This window comes from Fundulus heteroclitus, chromosome 21 (genome assembly GCF_011125445.2).
Source record: "Fundulus heteroclitus isolate FHET01 chromosome 21, MU-UCD_Fhet_4.1, whole genome shotgun sequence".
NCBI classification, from domain to species: Eukaryota; Metazoa; Chordata; class Actinopteri; order Cyprinodontiformes; family Fundulidae; genus Fundulus; species Fundulus heteroclitus.
The window spans coordinates 29202564-29224463 of NC_046381.1; the positions used below are offsets into that span (position 1 = coordinate 29202564).

A 21900-nucleotide genomic window follows, 5' to 3' on the forward strand; every position below is an offset into this window, starting at 1 on the left:
CCAAAATCTCTTATGTACCTCCAGAGCACCATCAAATCCATCATCTTCAAATGGAAAGCACATAATACCCCAACAAACCTGCCAAGAGATGGCTGTCCACCAGAACTCAGACAGGGTCAGGAGGGCATTAATCAGAGAGGAAGTGCAGAGACCAAAGATAACCCTGAAGGCTCCATAGACATACGCGCCATAGAGCTGGGCTTTATGACCAGAAAAAAAACACACATTTAGTGTTAAAAACAAGAGGACACGTTTTGAGTTTGCCAAAAGGCACATGAGCGACTTTGAATGCATGTGCTCCGGTCAGAGGAGACTAAGATTGAACTTTTTGGCCACCAAGGAAAACGTGATGTCTGGTAAAAACACAACATCCCATCACTCCACGACCACCATCCCCACAGTGAGATGTGGTGGTGGCAATCAAGTGCACACCTCAATCCAACTGAGGATCAGTGGTTAGACTTGAAGGACGCTGTTCACAAGCAAAAACTATCAAATGTTTAAATGTGAAAAAATTGTCCTCTTTGTTGTTTGCTTCACAATGAAAAAATTATCAATCTTCATAGTTGTTGGTATGTTTTGTAAATGAAATGGTGCAGACTTTTAAACAATCCATTTTAATCCCAGGTGGTAAGGCAAAAAAAAAAAAAAGAAAAAAAGATGAGTGAGTATACATTTGCAAGACACTGTCTGGAAACTATGTAAAACTATCATCCCCATTAAAATAAAATTCTCAAATATAGGACACCCTGCACACAGCTAGGAACATTTATAATGACTAAAGAAATTGTAGTTAGTACCAAATTCTTTTTGGGATGAATAAAGTAATTCTGAATTAAAAGTTGTCAAGCAGAAATGATTACACCAAACAAAAGTTTGACCAGCCAGCCCTAAACAATATCTGATTTATCCTCTTTTTCTACTGTGCATCTTCATATGCATAATATAACTTTTCACATCTGCAATTTAAATCATCTCTTCAACACTTTTAATGAAGTTATTGGAAGACTTAGTGCAAGGCTAGAGTACCTATAAAGTGCTTGGTTCCATTTAAATGACAAGCATCTACCAGATGTTGCAGGAAAAACAATGAGATCAACTCTTTGTGAAAACAACATTTGATTGTCTTAGTCAAATATGGCCACCACTCCCAAATGAAATAAGACCCAAAGTATTTAAATCAGGACAAGAGTGCATAGATGTGGAAGATAAACACACATTACTGTGTGATGTAGGCTACAGCAACATCAAGGTTATCCACACGACCATGCACTCATGCTATTACAAACATCCTGCATGCCAACCCTTAACCTTCCTATATAAGGACAGTCCAGAGCACCAGAGTGGCAAGAGACCAAGAACAATGATGAGCAGCACCAGGTGTAGGTGTGAGTTCATGCATGGCTAACAGCTCAACACAGTAACCCTGTCATACCGTAGCAACTTGATATGACTCCTTTCTAACTCAGAAACCTCTTCTGATCTGTTGTAACAGTTTAGACATGAGGAAAGTGGGACTCCCTGAACCACCTGGGAACACTTCAAGCTGTGACCTCACCCAATTGGCTGCGTCAGACTATCATGTTGTCTCAGAATGTTTTTCTCTTTTTTTTTTTATTGGATGATTCAGTCTGGTTAAAAAAAAAAAAAAAAAAACTCCAGATGGGTGGGGCTTTTCTCTTTGCAGTACATGTCTTAAGTATCAGATTCCCCATCAGAAGTGACTGAGCAAACACACTCTGAAAAGTCAGATTACAAACAACTGATGCCACATTTACAACCTCTTTTTGTAAATTCAGTCCAGCTGTCAAAGTATCATGTTTCATGACTCACTGTGATATCAAGCTGCATTTTGAGCAACAGGCTACATAAGGAGCCAAATCTAAATCTGTCACTGATAAATACAAAGCAGGGTGGAAAGAACCGCCACATGTGCGTGTTGTGGTCACTTCCACAGAATGGTCATAAAGAAAGTCTATGTAACGTAGGTTTACTTTCTACTACTAAGCCACACAAACTGGCCATGTCTCACAATGTGATTACACAAATGAAATTATGCAGTAGCCGGCGTGTTGACAAATCCAAATACTGGGAACATAGGAATTGTCTCATTAGTTGAGTTCATGAGAACAACTCAAGATTTCAATAAAATTATTGTGTTCAGAGGAAAAGTTTCAGAAAACAAAATTCTATTAATATATCCAAATTTCATTAATCCATGCATTGTGATTTTATGCTCGTCTAAATCTAACGCAGTCCTAATACCAAAACAATACTGAAAACATTTATGTCACAAATAGAATAAAGTTTTGTTAAGTCTCAAACCATATTTTAAATAATCTCTACAGTCATATTATTCAAGTCAGGGATTCATTTCAAGTATTTCAGATTGTAAACAAGCAATGAGTCCAGTTTTATTAATATGCTGTGAAATAGCCCATTAGTTCATCACCAAGAGGACTACATTAGTATAAATGAGTCAACTCCTACTTATTTGAATTTCCACATTCCCAGCACTACGGGAAAAGGAGGAGGAGCAGCAACCATCTTTCAGTCTGATTTATTAATTAGTCGCAGGCCAATTCATAACTACAATTCTTTTGAACATTGTTAGTTCCCTCATACAAACTACAAAGCAATAAAACCTCTGTTGTTCTGTATCATCCACCAGGCCCTTACTCTCAGTTTTTGGATCAGTTCTCAGACTTCTTATCTAATTTGGTGTTAAACAATGACAAGGTTATTATAGTGGGGGATTTTAACATTCATGTTGACACTGAATGTGATAACCTTAGTGTAGCCTTTAAAGCTATCCTAGATTCAATCGTTTTTTTCTCAAAATATGCATAAACTGACACTTGTCTTCATACTTTGGACCTTGTGCTGACTTGTGCCATTGATCTCGAAGAATTTACAGCATTTCCTCACATCCTTGTCCTATGTTTTTTTAATAACCTTTGAGTTCAACTGAATTTAACCGAGTTCTCCACCCCCAAAAGAGGATTTCATTATAGTAGATATTTGTCAGATAATGCTGTATGAAACTTTAATGAGTCTGTCCCCCTTTCAATTTCCTTAGTGTCACAGAATTGCCCTGATGTTATTCCTTCCCCTTCGCAGATTGATGCTTTTGATGACAGTGTCACTTCCACGTTGTGTTTTGCATTAGTCAACGTAGCCCCGTTGAAAAAGACAGCAATTATTCACAGGAAGCTGGCTCCCCGGGTTTAAATTAGAGCTGCTTTATTTCAAGCATTTAAATAGAATATCAAGATAATATTTCCATGTGGCATATCTGGACTCTTTTTTTTTTTTAGCTGAAACAGAGTTTCCAGCTTAGTTGGATGCTGAGTGGACTCAGATGGTCATTTAAATGCATCTCTGAAGAATCAATATTTCAACACCTTCAAATTTAGGGGTTGCAGGGGGATTGCAAATTCCAGGATGCAATCCCCCTGCTCTCCCTACTAGACCATTATTCCTCCTAAATGATACCACATAAACCAGTGGTTGCCAAACCTTTAATAACAAATACCACGTTCTGTCAAAATACCATCACACAATACAACAGGAGTTGCGTGTTTTTCATTGCTTGTCACCAATCTGTTAGTTATAATTACTTCAATGTGGCAGCAAATACTTAGGCCAAAGTATGCTGGGTAATCATGGAAACTTGATGGGAACACAATGAGTAAATATTCCAACAGGTGACACATTGCTTAGGACTAACAAAAACAAGTCTCTATAACCTAAGGAGAAGTGTAACAAGAGAACACAAATGACTCAAAGAATCGGAGATTAACAAGGTGGAAATGGGCTGGTAAAGGTTCATCAGAGGTCGAACTAAATCACTGACAGACAATTGGGCCACCTCGGTCTTTGGATGTGTTTATGTGTACTTGGCAACACACTGGCCATTGTTTCACCACAGCAGCTGCTGAGATCTAATCATCTGATATTTGAAAAGACATGCAATGCTACCAGCAGGACATTTGTCAATGCCAATCAGCGTTCTGCTTAATTTATATTAGAATACACTTATCAATGTCATCTGCCAAACGTAACTGCTTTTGAAACTAAATGGTATTCGTACAAAAGCACTAAGACTGTAATATATGCTCAACTATATAGGAACAATATCAGTGTGCAGTAATAGGGCCCAAAGCAAATCTCCCAATGAACTAGAATAAAAACTTATTAAAACTGTTCACATTAGTAAGACACTGCCATCTCTACTGAAGACTATTGAGACACTGCCTCAGTAGTCTTCCCAAGACTTAGTAAAATAAATTCTGTATACCTGATGGGTAAATAGTGTTCCTTAGTAGCTTTAAAAGGTAAGAAACAACAGCTTTGAGTCTTTCATTTCATCTAAATATCATGCGTTTAGCACTTGGAATGAAGGAAAACGATTCAGCTTCTCCAAATGTCTGGAAACATCATACACATAAGGGCCATGAGATCCTGCAATAACAATAACTTGTTGAGATATTGTTCATCAAGGTGAAACTTGTTTTGTAAAGTGCCAACTTTGTCTGGGATGGTTAGCATCTAATCCAATAGGTAAGCTGTCAGTGTGACACTGTGATAGTGTTTCTTTCTGAGACCCTTTGATGGTTTCCTTACAAGACATCTACAGCATCCAAAAATTTACTCTTCCAATGTTTCTTTTATTGACTATTCAATATTATTAAATTTGTTTAGCATCAGAATAATAAATAACAGGTTTTCAACATATTCCCATTAAATACACTTTCAACAAACTTGATAAGAACAGAACAAAAGAAATCCAACCTCTTTCAAATGTGTGTGTAGTGGGAGGGCAGGGCCTAATGTCTATCCATGCCATACGCTTGGCATTGTCCAAGTGTCAACTTTTTCGGTCTTGTTTCAATTACCTTTAAAGAGCAGAAGCCAGACTCTCACAAGTAGGTTGTTGCAAAAGGCAGAATGCATTTCAGTGCCCTGTGAGCCAAAATGGGATGATCCTTTCTTATTAGAGATGCACCGATCCAGTTTTTGCCGATCCAATCAGATAATTGTGCTCCATGTATCGGCCAATACCGATCTGATATTACTGTTTAATGAAAACAGTGTACCTTACCATGTGAGTGAAGTTATCAGGCTTGAAAAAAATATTGTTAAAAAACGTTCTGTGTGTTCTTTAGCATTGTGCTTTTGGAAGTGCTTATTTAAGTTTGCGGTGTTGAATTTACCAACCTTATCACCCCCCCTCGCAACTTACGCATTGCAGATACCGCATGTTGCAGTGGGACTTGTTGGTGGTCACTCTTGCTCCATTTGTTAAATAAAATTTTTTTTGCCTTTGGTTTTAGTAACAATAGAAGGGCTTCAATAGAAGCTCGTCAATAGCTTTTTGTGGACGAGGTTCTATATGAGCAAATGTAGGCTTGTTGAACTAATCAAGTGAAAACTCACTGAAAACTCAGTGCAGGTTCTAAATGTGTCAGCTCTTTGCAAATTAAATCAGTTAAACAGCTAGTCCTGGTCTGCGTGGGTATGCTAAAGGAAACCAAAGCATTCCTTTACAGTGCATAACTTTTTTTAATTGGTGTAGCACCTTCATACTATTTGCACTAATAATAAAAAAACTGAAATGACAAAGCAACAAGGATGCTTATGCGCATCGTGTGAAGCAGCACATTTTCATCTTCTTTTAGAGTCTTACTAGACACTGACCTTCCTTCCTCTGGTTCACAGCCGTCCACAACTGCTCAGTGAAGACTGTGGGAATTGTGCTTAACCAAAACTTGAAACTGCCCCATTATACGGTTTGCCGTTATTAGATATTCGGTGAATGCACATTATGATTTAAGGAGAACTGAGAGAAAAAAAAAAAAAAAAAAAAAAAAAAAAAAAAAACAGGCCACACAGAGTCTTAAATGTGCAGATCTAAGGGGGTTTTCATGGTGGCCGAAAAACTCAGAGGAATGGTTTTCTGTAGGCGGTGATTGAATTTTTTGTGAATATAGACTGAAGGAAGGACACAACCACATAAAAGCAAACTATTCCTAGCTTTTCATGTTTTACAGTGATATTCTTAAAAGGTTCCAGATCCTAGTAATCCCAGAATGCAGAACATTACTCTAAATCTTCTGATTATGGCAGACAGATGACTTTTAGCTGCAAATCGACTATGGCCCACAAAGTTTTCAAAGGTATGTTTAGTATTTTGGGTGGATGATTTACTGGCGTTAAGTTTAAGAGATGAGGTTGATCTTGAGAAGTGTAAATCATTTCAGTTTTAAATACCAAGTCTGACATCATGAAAACCAAGCACACCCAAGTGAGGTGCAACAAACCAATGACAAAAGTGTCAGGTGATGCTACAGGTGGCGCGAGCTTAATTTTTCTGGAGAATGAAGCCACGTCTCGCAGCAGGACAGATTTATCCAAATGGGCCCCTCTATAGCCCCAGCCACAGCTCAGGGCCCCAAAGTAATGATGCAACACCCAGAGGGCTTATGTAACCAAACTCTGCTGCTAGTTTTCTACTCTGGAACACATGAGGTGGAGGCCATGGCAACGCACAATAAAATGTGCTGTAAGTCAGTACTCTGTGGTGGATTCACTCAGACAACACCAAGTATTGTGAACCATAACTTAGATCAGGGCCATAAGCTCATAGTCTTAGTAAGTTTGTTCAAACTAACACAATACATAAAATTCTCTAAACAGAAATTAGAGTACACAAAGAAGTATGATGCACCACTAAAATTGTTATTTGTAAGACCTGGAGTTACTAAATAAGTCATTAGACAATTTTAGAATCTTATATGAAGCTACACATAAACACCTGTCCATCCCATCTGATGACCACTTATCAGATATTCTTTATATTGCAACCAAAAAGGAGTAAAAATTATTATTTCTTAGGAGACAGTATAATCCAGGACATGAGTAGGGCTGCATAGGAAAATCTATTTAATTGATGTCGGATCGATTCCATTTAAATTTTGCTAAATCAATGTGTAGGGAATGAGATCGATTGGTTTTAATAGTTTTAATGGTTTTAATGTGTGACGTTACATTGACATTCAAGAGCAGGCATGTACAAATGCAAAATGGACAACTCAGGTAGCTCAGCAAGCCGTCTCAACTTAAGGCTGACGTCTGGAACCATTTTGAATTGAAAACAACTAAAGAGAATGTGCTGGATAAAACCAAAGTGGTTTGCAAGATCTGCCAAGCGGAGGTCAGTTATTGTAGAAACACTACAAATCTCAGAATGCACCAGACAGGATATCATGCTATGCTAACATCCGACAACAAACCTTCCGGAGCTAAACAAAAGAAATTGAGGGGACTCACTAGCATTATATGCATATTCTTCGCGGGCCATTACGATAACAGGCTATTCCAACTTTGAGTGCAGATTTATGCCATAGTGGAAAATAAAGGCTTCAAGTGGCTCGTTCATGTGCTCGAACCACGCTACATTATGGTGCAACGCAAACATCTGACTGAAACAATTATCTCCATAATATACGCACAAGTGAAAAACAACATTCAAATGAAAATGCAGTTAAAGAGAGTCGGCATAACTTGTGAAATGGACATCGTTGTCAACTCAGTCCTACATGACGGTGACTTCCCACTACGTTGATAATGAGTGCCGCCTCACGTCTCATGAGCTACAGACCACCGAGGTTACCTTCAGTCACACCGCTGCAAATGTAGCCGATATGTTGACGGGAACCATACAGAAATGGGGGCTGATAGAGCAACAGCCATCTCTGTTACTCTCCTTTCACAAGACATGCACAGGAATGAAAAAGATTTGTGCATCTTAACAGAGGAGGATGTAACACTTGCCTAAGATTTGGTCCAGGTGTTGAAACCGATGGAAGAAGCTACACTAGTAATGTCGGAGGACAAGCAACCAACTCTGTCATCGCCCCCCTTCACACCCTGCTTCAGGATGCCTTCACCCCCAGCCTTGAAGACAGCGCTGTAGTGAGGGACTTAAAGGCTGCTGTGAAGAATAAATTGGGGACAAGTTATCTTTAAGCATTTAATGTTTGTGTCTTTTCTATGTGCCTTTTTTTAGTAATAGTCACCGACACATATTCCATCCTGTGTTTATCCTCACTCATACTCTCCTTCCATACCCGTCTGCTGCAGAGCAAAATGACACCTTCTCCAGGCTCCAGACTGAGGCTGCCACTGCTGCATGTGATGTAAGTATTTAGAAATAGTTTTAGTTAATGTTTTCATTTATGATCAAAAGATTGGATTAGAAGGAATTGATCTAGGAATTGATTAATTTAAGAGTTGAATTATTTTCTATCTCAGTTTTTTGTCCTGTCCCATTCAACAACAAAATGATGACGGCAATATAGGAGCTGATGTTATGGAAGAAGCAACTTTGCCCAAGAAGCTCAAGAAATCCAGCATCTTGGAGCACCTCTCGCCTTGGGACAGTCTACTCACCAACAGTACAGGACCCGGGACAAAAAACTCCAGCAATAAGGGCTGAAGATGAAGTCAGAAGATACAAAGCTGAAAATCCTGCTGGGCTGAATGAGAATCCTTTGATCAGGTGGAGGTCAAATGAAAGGGAGTATCCACTGCTGGCTCGCCTTGCAAAGCATTATCTTTGTGTCCCAGGGACCAGTATTGCATCGGCGAGGGTATTTTCAATGGCAGGTGACAATATCACTGCAAAAAGAAGCTGCCTAAACTCAGATCATGTCAATGAATTCATTTCCTTCACAAGGATTTCACAATTAGTTGGAAGTGAAAAGACTATTACACTTGAATGTTTAATTTACTTTGTTTTTAGTTGGCAGTATATTTTTTGGCGCTTAAAGGCATACTATGCAACATTTTTCAGTTAATTAATGTGTTCCATACCGTTTTGGATGATTAAATGAGTCATTTCAGGTCGAACAAAGGTTTTCTCGGCCGCCCTGGGGGTCTGTGGGGGAAATACCGCACTTGCAATTGCAAGAGCTCACGGCCCGCACCCACAGAAGTCTCACTTTACGGCGAGAACTCCATGTGTTTTTGCCCTGCCATTCACTATATGCACGCGCGAAAGCAACAACAAAGAACCGCGTGTTAACGTCAAATAAACATGCAAGCATATCGAGTTTTATTATATTATTATTATTATTATTATTTTATTTTTATTTATCTTTTATGTTGGCGAGACGGCTTGGCGAGGCGGTGGCGTCTCGCCAACATAATAATAATAATAATAATAATAATAATAATAATAATAATAATAATAAAACTGGCGAGGTGGCGGCCGCGGCTTGGCGAGGCGGCGGCTGCCTTGCCAAGATAGCGCTGCGGGAAGCTTGATGTTCATACTTTCACTGTGTTAGTCATTGTTTGTACTGCCGTTTTTTCCACTTTTCGTTGCGTTCGCCTGTCTGCTAAGCTCAAAACAACCACGCCTGACTTGACGGAGAAACCAGAACAGCTGAGCATCTTTATGACAGTGCACTTTTACTTTCGCCCTCTGGGGGGAGCCTCGCTGGAAAATCAACCCCGGTTGCATAGTATACCTTTAAGAGAAAATGCTTTTATGCAAATTGCAGTGAACTGCAATATTTTACTTGTTTAGACCCCAGGTCTAAACTGTCCAATTTACAAGTCTGCACTTTGCAATTTGTGTTTAATGTCAAGAGAAAAATATAAAATACATATGTATTTTGAAACACAGTTGAGCGACTTTGATTATTGTAAGAACAGATTGAATCAAGCTAATCGAAATTGATTCAGAGCTGCAGGAAATTGAATCGATTCAGGAGTGTTTGTACATTTGCCCATCACAGAGCTTGGTCATATTATAACTGTGGTACTGTGTGGATGGAAAATTATACAAAAGAAGCTATTAAAAGTAGCTTTAACTGCTCACATGCAATTTTAAGGACTAAAAAAATGGAGGCAACTGTGGTTCTTTATGAAGTTCCCCTACATTCTTTATCATTTCCATTACTACAAATGGAACTAGGAACTAGAAATGGTAATTAAGGATCAAAAAATATTTGATTAGCATCTAATAAATTTTTACACCACACTTGCAATAAGATGATGCTTCTACTACACAGAAGGAAATAGCGGTGCATCTATTGGCAGCAGGCATGATGCTTTTTGCCCTTACCATATGGAGGTGCTAATGTCACAAAATGCCTACACAAAAATGATAACAATTTCTAAGTTATTTTTAAAGTAATGTTTTTAAAGGCTTCATCTTACCACTATGAACCTTTCTCAATTATATATTTTGAAATAACAATAAGATTTCCACTCTAGCTGACCAGTTAGTGGACTGGTTTAGAAGGAAAATAAATGTATTACATAGAAAACGAAGTAGGTCACCATTAGGGGGCAGCTTAATTGACTTCTGCTAAAATGTAACTCAAGAGGAAAACTACAGCTAAGACACCATAATGATTTTTTTCATCAGAGAAACTAGGAGTAATTAGGAGCATGTAGACACTGTTGTCTGGATACATGAAGGGGTGTATGAGCAACAACCTCAGCATAATTGAACAGATGTGTCACCTGGTGACCTGGATATGCATCTGATAATTTAAAGTAATTTTGATTATTATGAAAGATAAGCCTTTTGCACACATTTAGCCAAGCGATTCATTTTTTGAGGCGTCTTTTTGTTTAGAGACTTCAGTCTTCAGGCACAGACGGACACGTTATTATATCCAATTTATTTTCTAAATAACGTCGGTCATAGCAGAAGTCATTTAAAGTTACCTTTCTTATAGAAACAAAGTTATCTTATTTTCACAACACTGTCATTTCTACCTCTGCCTGGATATACCACTACAATTTTGTGTTCCCGCTATGACTGACAGCCACTTATGCGTGTGACCAGGTGAACACACTCCTGCCAGTGGACAGAGACCGCATTGCAACCACCTGCAGAACAAGCTAAAATATGTTTGTGAAATACCCTCAGAGCTGTGAGGGTGGCAGCACTCACTCTTCTGCGAGCAGCAGCTAATAATTCTCCTTTTCTGTATGCAGCTATGGAAGACAGCTTACATACTTTAGGCCCCGCCCATTATATGCAGGTTGGTGGTTAGTGCATGCAACCACCATCACACCGCCCCAAGATGACATCCCTTGGATACACCAATAATGATTTTCAATAATCAATATTGGTGCTTGCTAATGTGAACAACCAGCAAGGATACCTACCAGAGCAGTTGTGGAATACACAACACACTCCTACACTCTGTCCTTTATGAAAACCAATATTATCGTTTCTGAATGAGGCAAGTGGATACAAGATGGAGCGGGAGATCGACAGGCGGATCGGTGCGGTGTCTGCTGTGAAGCGGGCGTTGTACCAGTCTGTTGTGGTGAAGACAGAGCTGAGCCAAAAGGCAAAGCTCTCGATTTACCGGTCGATCTACGTTCCTATCCTCATCTATGGTCATGAGCTTTGGGTCATGACCGAAAGAACGAAATCCCGGATACAAGCGGCCGAAATTAGTTTTCACTGTAGTGTGTCTGGGCTCTCCCTTAGAGATAGGGGTGAGGATCTTAGTCATCCGGGGAGGACTCAGAGTAGAGTCACTGCTCCTCCACGTCGAGAGGAGCCAGTTGAGGTGGTCCGGGCATCTGGTCAGGATGCCTCCTGGACGCCTCCCTGGAGAGGTGTTCCGGGCACGTCCCACCGGGAGGAGACCCAGAGGGAGACCCAGGACACACTGGAGGGACTATGTCTCTCTGCTGGCCTGGGAACGCCTTGGGGTTCCCCCGGAGGACCTGGCCCAAGTGACCGGGGAGAGGGACGTCTGGGCCTCCCTGCTGAAGCTGCTACCCCCGCGACCCGACCCCGGATAAGCGGAAGAAGATGGATGGATGGATGGATGGATGGCAACTGGAAACAAATTTAAAAAGACAACATAGCCGCTAGAGGATATCTCACCCCATTGTTCCTTCCTACTTAATGTTAGTTTTGTGGATAACAAGACAGATTATACACATCTACAAGTGTGATTGCTACGTGTTGATCTGTTTAACATTCATTTTGGGGAAATCTGTGAGCTAAAATCAGGTTTGAGACTGGAAGCGGAGGGGCGCTGATTCGGCTTTGGGAGATGACATACTGATCAGTTTGTACATATTTGCAAGCACCCTTTAGAGTAAGGGAATAGAACAAGGAAAAAAAGAAACACTGCCATCTCCAGATGACCTGGACACACCTGTTTTCTCCAATTTTTCCAAGTAACATTATGCATTTAAAACCCACAACTGTAACTTAAAGTGGGCATAAAATGTTTTCACAAAATGTGAAAAAAAGTGTACGCTTCCAAGTAATTTTATCATACAGTGATTAATTAGCTCAGATATGACTATGATTTAATGTCATCATATAGTCATCTGATTATTAAAAAAAATTAAACCATTGTCACATTGAACGTATTAGGGTAGAGGTTTTAAGGAAAAATATGGTCTAGAACAGTCCAAATGTCATGTCATTCAGCAGGCTGTGTCTGCTTTGTGGCCATTAGAAAGATCAAGCACAAATTCTGAAGTGTTGTCACAATCCCTCATGGTTCAGTGACCTTAAATCATCAGGGATTGGGGAAGGAGGAATGGCTGTTAATTTACCTCCTTGTGCACTTCCCAAAGAAATGGAGCAAGAACACAAAGTATGGAGCCCTTTTATTTTCCTTGTACACAGGAAAACAGACTCCCACTGACTTTTCAGGTAAACCTAAGTTGGTGGACTGAACTATTGTACTATTTACAAACCATGAACCACGTCTGTAGAAAAGATACACTTCAGCTTTCTAGATGCAGATGGGAGCACTGTATTTAATTAAATTCAACAAATTTAGCGAGGCTTTGCCTCACATTGAAATTTTTGTCTCTAGAGCGCACCAGCTGCTGGTCAAACCACCATGTGTGTGTGTGTGTGTGTGTGTGTGTGTGTGTGTGTGTCTCAAGGTAGGCTCTCTGCTTTCTTCCGGGGTAGAGAAAGTGGAGGAAGAGCCAAATCTGCCCTGTGCGTATATCCTACCTATATAAATAACTTTACAGCGATCAAACGTTTCCAGTATTGCACTTTAAAATCCCCCTTGTCATTCTCAACATGACTGAGGCAGAAACATACTCATGACTGAGGCAGATCACAGTCTCAGTCACACCACTGGGGTCCCTGCGCAGGGAGAGAGAAGCTGTGCTTTATATTATTTAACCGAAGTCTGGGGCTTTCAATCCTGGGGCTTGCAATTGAAAAGCAGCTAATGAGCGACATCTAATCTTGAAACCTTGTAATTCACTAAATATTTTTGTTGCAAAGACTTACAGCATGCTGCAAAGTGTACACTGGCAAGCAAGAAACAGGCATGTTGGACTCAAGGCTCATGGGCCACAGCTAGCATATGCTTTAACATTTTATGCATCATTATATTTTATACAATATAGTTTGTGTAGAGCACATTTTCTAGCTACTCCAATACTCATCCTGCAATGCACTGAATTAGCCAGCAGACTCAGATTTGTTTCCATTTCAATTTCGTTTTACCGTTTTCTCCTAAAATTTCAAGCTAGATGGCTAGCAGAAGCAAGTTTGCACTTTTATGACAGCAACATTTTGATTGGTAATATGTTAAGTAGAATCTTCTGTCCAGATATGAATTATGGGCAAAAGTACAAGACCCACGGATACAGGCGGCCGAAATGAGCTTCCTCTGGAGGGTGGCTGGCCTCAGCCTTTGAGATAGGGTGAGGAGCTCTATGAGGTGGAGCTGGTAGAGCCATTGCTTCTCCACATTAGACCCTTGATCTATGTGCATATATAGATTTTGAAGTATTCTAAAGAGATAGATAGATAGATAGATAGATAGATAGATAGATAGATAGATAGATAGATAGATAGATAGATAGATAGATAGATAAACGGGTGAGAGAAATATATACATGTGTATGTGTTATGAATATAAAAAAAATCAATTGGTTAAATCTAAACATTGTGATCTTGATTATTTCATAAAACTGTGAGAAACTTTTAAGATCTGGTATAGACACAGATTAGCAACAGACTTTTTGGGGAAATATTAAAGAGACAAAATTACTAATATGTGGAAAAAAGTCATAGGAGAATAAAGTAAAAAAAAGACAAGTGGTAATGTTATGAGGAAAACGTCATATTATGACAATTAAGGGGGGACATTTACAGAATATTCATGGTTTGCAGAAGTATCTTAGTCCTGGAGTAATAGGGCCAGGTTAGATTATTATAATTATTTTTATGAAGCCAAAGGGTGCGAAAATATACTGATAATATTGCAAAAAATAAAATATTACGAATATAAAGTATATTCTGATATTAAAGTCCCTCTGACACTGTTCAAGTGGGCTTCAAATCCTGGGGCTTTCACTGGAAAAGGGGCTATTGAAAGGAGCTTGTTTGGGTATCAGATCAGGATGCCCCTGGTCACCTCCCATTGGGGGTTTTCTTGGCACTTCTCACTTAGGGGAGACCCCTAGGATGACCCAGAACTCGCTGGAGGGACTATACATCCTGTCTGTCTGGGAACGCCTTGGGATCCCAGCAGGATGTCGCTGGGGAGAGGGATGTCTGCATTTCCCTCCGGGATCTGTTGCCCTAATGACCCTAATGACTTGGATAAGCATTAGACAATAGATGGAGGCATTGCATAGTTTGGCTTCTAAATAAAATTGTTGTCCCGTCTGAAATTCATTTTCTGCAACGAATGTAAGACAATTCCTTAATTAATTTCCACATAATGTGTAATTTTTTCTGTTTTGTTGGGTTCCATGCACATGGTAACATAATACACCTGCACCTCTTACCTGCGTTGAGGCATTAAAGTAGAGACATTAAACCTCCAGTCTAGTTTCAAATATTGTCCAAACGCAGAGATAATAATTGCATTTTTTACAGTTTTAGCTGGACCTGTCTCTAAACGTTCCCTGCAATTCAGGGGCACACCTGCAGTAAATTGTGTACCGTTACGCGTCGTCATGATTAAAAAATAAATAAATAAAATAAAAAGCAGCGCGTGCTCCGATATTTAAAGTTTCTGCGCGACGCGAAATCGACCGACCGCAGCAGGTTTGCATTAATGAACCTGAACAGCAATTATTTCTGGTTAAAAATTATCCAGTATAGTGACTTCCAACCTCTCCCTAGACATTTCCGTCGATGTTACAAACCCAGTTTGGAGTTGAAAAATTATTTATGATGTTTTCCAGCGTCCCAAAAAGCACTTTAGAAAACTCACGCGCTCAAACAGTTTGTTAGACTTACCGACTCTATCTTGGTTGAAAGAACTTGCTTCTGAAGGTTGAACCACTAACCCCTTGCAGCAAACGGACAATACGCATACGCACAACCACTCACACACAAACTCACGGCACAGCCCAGCAGCTGTGAAGTCCTCACACCCTCTTTCAAGCTCACAGTAACTAACAAACAATCGCTTCTGGGATGGACCTTCAAAATAAAAAGCTTCTCAGAAAAAAACCACTGAACACGGTGATCTATGAAGATCATTCATGTCCCTGCGTTTTTCACAAAACTGACAAAAATCATATTAATCACATACATACTCATGATATCTCATTTCTTAGATACTGCAATAAAAACAACATTGTAAATAATCTGTTGGTATTCTTTTGCAGAAATATACACACATTTAGCACATTTCTTTATTTGTATGCTTTTTTTAATGATGAATAATTGTAGCCTATAGTATTTTTTCTAATATTTAAAATTTGACCTTTCTGTACAGTTTATTGTAAATGCTTTGTTTGTTTTTATATTTTCAACTTGGTGTTTATCTGCTTGCTTCCATTACGTTTCACTTTGCTGCTGAGAAAACTGAATCTCCCCACTGTGGGGCATTAAAATATATTTGTATTTTATTTCTGTTCCTAAAAGCTTTCAGCAAAACTTATTTAATAAATGTTTCAAAATTTAAATACATATTAATCAATACATAGACTTTAAAAGGGTCTTTATTCAGTCAACTGTTTACTAAAACACAATTTAAAACAGCTATGGATAACTGTGGGACAAAAAAATAATAATTTAGTAAAGAAAACCTCTATGTTGCTTTTTTACGGGGGGTTTTGTGTGTGTGTTTTTTTATCAATTAACAGTTATTGTCGAATGTGCTGGAAAATGTGTGTATTCATCAAAAGATTGCAGCTTTATCTTATAGGTGCTTTAAAACATTCACTATAACACCAACAGTTTTGTCGGCCAAAGTTTGGCATTGTATAGGAGTTTTATGGCTCTGTTGTTCTGGTGATCTGTTGTTTGTCAGCCATTCAACATGTCTTTGACATATATGTCATGCATATCACAGTTTTATTTGATTTGCCAAATCTATACTTTGTATAATATTTTCTCTGACTTTACTTTGGTGAGACTCTGCTCTAGCTGGAATTTTCTTTGATTAAAAAAAAAAGTCATAATCTGATGTCTGTAGGCTATGTCTGTTTTTCAGCTCAACAGGTTTTCTTCAAAGCTAGTCAAAAATATTCAGATGCAAGAGAAGGGTAAAATGTAGTTGGCAGAATTGTTGTACACTTTACAATTTATTAAACAATAGTACCACCAAGGCGCATGGCAACTCCATTCTATAGGGCTTTTATTTTGAAGGCTTCACCCCATTCACAAAGATGTCTGAGTTCCTGTTGAACTCTGAGGTTTGCCTTACTTGACTGACTGACTTCCCTCTGCAGACTCATAGCTTCTTATGGTCAGACAAACAGGATGTTCCTGTTAAACAATATAAAAATACATTTATTTTAGCTTTCAGTGAGCCAGGTCTATATTTGCCAATCCTGTCTCCCTTGGTCTTTTCTCACGCATTTGACTTTTTTGTAATGCTGCTTGGCAATGAAACCAATTGTCTTTTACGCCACATGGCCAAATGCATTTAAATGCTTTTCCTGCAGTGTAAAGCAAGATTAGCTTGGTTAAAATGGCCGATCAATCCCAAGTGTGCTGTAACGGCACAGTGAACATCCTACACATCCTGACTGTTAAAAACAAGCTGCACAAACATTCAATTTGACCACAGTTAAAGCTGCTCCTATCTCCGCCTGTGTCCTTTTAACAGGCTCGTAAAATGCAAACTGCTGCTATGGATCAGCCTCTGCTGTTGTCACACACTACTAAGAGCCAGGTTGCAATATCCAAAATGTTTCTGTCAGATAGAAGCTGCTGAGGTGGAAAGGTAAGCATCCGAGTGTTGAACTGACTCGTCACCTGTGCTATTTGTTCACTTTGCCTCCTTTGAATAGTCTCCACAGCAGCGGGTTCCAAAGCATGTTGCCAAGGGAAACAGACCAATAGCAAACAAATGATCCCCGACCGCAGTCAGAATAGCTGATGAGCCCGTAGTGAACATGAAACTCACCAGCAGCCATATGGAGAACACAGAGAGGGAGTTACAGTGGGCGCCTGGGAAGGACCTGTGGGTTGTCAGTAAGGCCTGAGAACATAAATCCATCCTTTTTTCAAGTGAGATAATATTCTGAGTTATGTAGCATTGTGGCTGCAAATGTATTCTGTCTCTTGGTCTCAGTCAGTTGTTAACCATGAAAGTAGAATGTTTCTTTGTTTTAAAAGAGAAGGAATGTCATGCACAACGTTCCTTCTGCTGCCGTATTTTCAGAGAGAAACAAGAGCAATGTTGTTAGATAGAGGGTTCTTCAGATACAGCAAGCTGCCATGAAAGCTGTAAATCAGATGCACAGAAGGCCGAAGGCGGAGCGCAGACCGGGCCACTGACCGTCTGCAGACTCTGCTGGTATGAGATGATTGACTGGCTCACAGTGCTTTGTAAAAGCGATCATGCCCCTTGTACTTTTAACATTTGGTCATGTCAAAGCCACAAACCTTTGTGTTTTTATTGGCATTTCATGTTCATGGTGATATTGTTATTGGTCTCCCACACATGCAGTTTTGCATATAGGCCAGAGTGGGATTCTCATTTGACCTGAACACATACATTTGCTCTTGTCCAACCGCGTGTTTGCTGTGTCCCCTATGTGGCTTGTGGCTAACTGGAAGCTGGATCACTTCAGACTTTCACTCACCAATGACTTTACTGAAGCCACTTTGCATAAAGGCGTTTAACAGTTGTCTAATGGTTGTTGTATTGATAGATCGACAGTGTTGCCTACCTGAGCTGTTGATCTTTGCAGCTCATCCAAAGTTACTAAAGTTCTCTTGGCTGCTTCTCTAATTAATGCTATCCTTTGTATAGTCTTTTAGTTTAGGTGGCTGGCCGTCTTTGTAGGTTTGCGACTGTGCCATACTTTTCCAGCATCACATGATGGATTGAACAGCGCTCTGTGAGATGTTCATAGCTCTGGATATAAAATGACCTAGCTCTGCCTTAAACTTCGCCACAACTTTCTCTCCTTGTAATTGTTAAGTGACATAATATGGAAAAACCTGTTTTTTTTTTTGTTTGTTTTTTTTGCATATTTACTGTACATACGCTGGTCACTTACCAGTCATTGTGAGGTGATTGATGTGAACTGCAGGATGGCACTGACAAAGAGGTCCCACTGGATGTAACTAAATGACACAGAACAGAAAGCTTAAAAAAAACTTAATCACAAGCAGATCCTTTTTGTTACTCTTTTACGTTTTTATTTTTAATGTTCAATGGAGGCCTAACCTCGGCTGCAAGCTTAATTCTTGCGGTATTTATGCGTTCACAAACAGACAACAATCCATCTTCTCCTGGGGTCCGTTCTCCGTACGTCACTAACTCAGTTAGCTGGATTTTATTGTTGACGGTTTGGCATGATCTTGGATCGTTTGGTTCTTCGAAACTCATCTCGGACTTGTTGTCATAGCAACATGTGCGCCAGCTAGCTTAAACCTGCTCGCGAGCAGGCTTATTTCATGTAAACAGGATTAGATCGCAGCTTTATAAGCGGAGGAGATAGGGAAGTCTGTCTTGTCTTGTCCATTTTTACGACGGCAACCTGTTGCGGAAAGTGCAAGAATAATTTGCAGAGTTTTTCGAATTAATCGCATATTGCGCAATAGACAGGATCCTTTAGCGCAGCGCGACAGTGTAATTGTAGAGAGATTTCTCTTGGTGGCTGTTAGAAACAGACAAGCACATCATTTAACAGTGGCTTTAAAGAGGAAAAAGTGATGTTGGAGCCATAAATATAAAATATTTAAGTTATTTGTATGATGGTTTGCTTTTTATTTTTATCATATTCAGTAAGAAGATTTGTTCAGGCCATTTTATTGTGAAGTTTAGTTTTACTTTGAAAGGCTTGCTTCCCGTCGAGCCGTATATTGTATTAGAAAAAACTATGGATGGATTATTTAGACACGGAGCAATACAGTTTTACCGTGTAAACTGTGGATGACTTGGAAAAGGAAGAATTTCATTTTTTCTAGATAAAGATTTTTTTTGTTAAAATTGTCCTTTACTTCCAGTGTCTAAGGAATGACACTGAAATTTGGATCTCTTGACATAACAAGTGCCTTTTTAAAATAAAGTATAATAATTAAAGGCTACCATTTTGTAGAATATTATTGTATTTCACTTGTACTTGTCTCCATGTTCTAGTGGGTCCCGTGGAGGCTCTGACATAAAAGAACAAAGTAAATATGAGATTATTAAAATGCAAAAATTCATACTGTAGAAAGTGATAGAAACATCTACCATGGACAGTATTTACGCATTAATTTGTCTGCTACTTTTTGCCAGCTCTCTCTCCTGGCTTTAACAGATTTTGAGGTGTTACCTGCCATTTTAATTAATGACTCAAATTCGGCATAACCTTCCATTAAAAGCTCTGGTTCTGCTTGGGAGAAAAACTGTGGGTGTTCTTTGGCCATGCTGAACAGCCAATAGCAGCGCTGCTGATCATTGTTTCTACTATCGATACATTTCCCCTTTTAAACAACAGAAGTTGTAATCTTTGGACCAGAGTCGTCAAAAAATAAACTTTTTAATCAATCAATTAATTTGGATGGCATTAAACTGGCCTCTGCTAATTAAGTACAAAAACCTTGGTCTTGTTTTTGACAAAGGCGTGTCATTTAAATCCTATATTAAAAAGGTTTCACAGGTTTTCCTTTTTCACCTCCGGAATATCGCCAAAATTATAAATATTCTGTCCAGGGGTGATGCTGAAAAACTGGTCCATGCATTTGTTACTTCAAGGCTGGACTATTGTAATTCTTTACTATCAGAAAGTCCACAAAAGTTTGTAGCCTTCAGCTGATCCAAAATGCTGCAAAAAGTGTTCTGATGAAATTTTAGCTTCCCTTCATTGGCTTCCTGTTAAATCAAGAATAGAATTTAAAATTCTCCTTCTAACGTATAAAGCCCTTAATAATCAAGCTCCATCATATATCAGAGCTCTGATTACCCCGTATGTTCCTAACAGAGCACTTCGCTCTCAGACTGCAGGTCTGCTGGTGGTTCCTAGAGTCTCTAAAAGTAGAATGGGAGGCAGATCCTTTAGCTATCAGGCTCCTCTTGTTTGTTGTTATTACAGCTTTTATCTTTTTGTTCTCTGTCATTTTTATTTCTTCATAGTAGGTACATCTGGTTTGGCGTTCTGTTAGCGGTGATATTATCCAGAGGAGGCAATCCTTTCTATAACATAGAAGGATTCCCGTATCAATGTGTGCTTCTGTGCTTTTGTGTCTCTGCTCTGTCTTCTGTAACCCCCAGTCGGTCGAGGCAGATGACCGTTCATACTGAGCCTGGTTCTGGTGGAGGTTTTCCTTCCTGTTAAAGGGGAGTTTTCCTCTCCACTGTCACTTCATGCATGCTCAGTATGAGGGATTGCTGCAAAGCCATGGACGATGCAAATGACTCTCCCTGTGGCTCTACGCTCTTTCAGGAGGAGTGAATGCTGCTTGTCTAGACTTGAATAATAATAATTGAACTTTATTGATCTCATAATGGAGAAATTCACTTCTGCTTTTAACCCATCCCCTTGGGGAGCAGTGGGCTGCCACTGTGGGGCACCCGGGGAGCATTCTGGTGTTAAGGGTCTTGCTCAGGGACCCAGAGTGCAGGCGGTTGGGATTGAACCGGGTACTTGCGTCCTTCTCGCTCTAACCACTTGGCCACCACTCCCCTTGATGCAATCTACTGGGTTTTCTTAGATAGAAATTTGACTTTGTAAAGTGCCTTCACATGACACGTGTTGTGTATTGGCGCTATATAAATAAAATGTAATTGAATTGAAAATGATTTTCTCCTGTCCAAAACATCAGATGTTATTGAGGTTGGGTGATGATCAGTGAGTCAAGTGACTTTGAAAAGCGATGTTGGTGAAACATTTGAATTTCAACCTCTGCCTTGGTCTGAGCTTTCCATTAACTGTACAAGTAGACACTTTACTGGGACCCATACCAGAAATCCCAACATGTCTTGATAAACAGCTTAGTTTATTTAAAGTAACTCAAATCCAGCAACTGTCTCAAATGTACTTATTGTAAAAAAAAATAATGCATGAGGTATTAAATTATAAGGGCATGAAAGTTTCAATAGATTTAGCAGCCCCCAAACTTCTGAATGACCCTGTTGTGGTGACCTGTTACACTGACTGCCTCGTGAATTCATTTGATTCAGGTGTGGTGGAGCAGACCCATCTAAAGCATGCAGGACAGTGGGTCCTCAGGACCAGAGCTGAGGATCCCAAATTAGAGGCTGTGAGTAAAATTTCTTTTGAAGCGTGCTAATCCAAGTCTAGACCTTAATCTAATTGAGAATTTGTGGCAAGACTTGGTACTGCTGTTCACAGATCCTCTCCATCTAAGCTGGCTGAGCTTGACCTATTTAGCAAACAACGGGCAAAGAATTCCTCCTTAGATGTGCAAAGCTGGCAGACAGAAACTTTCTACACGGTGTAAAC

General features: G+C 39.5%; 1 protein-coding gene across 1 annotated transcript in view; it reads right to left on the reverse strand.

Annotated features, from left to right (window-relative positions):
• The window catches only part of svila (supervillin a), a 94877-nt gene extending 79463 nt beyond the window's left edge, over positions 1-15414 (reverse strand). Inside the window, exon 1 of the mRNA XM_021320807.2 lies at positions 15284-15414. The gene's annotated coding sequence lies outside the window, so the exon portion shown is untranslated. The remainder of the gene's footprint in view (positions 1-15283) is intronic.
• Positions 15415-21900: the final 6486 nt, after the last annotated feature.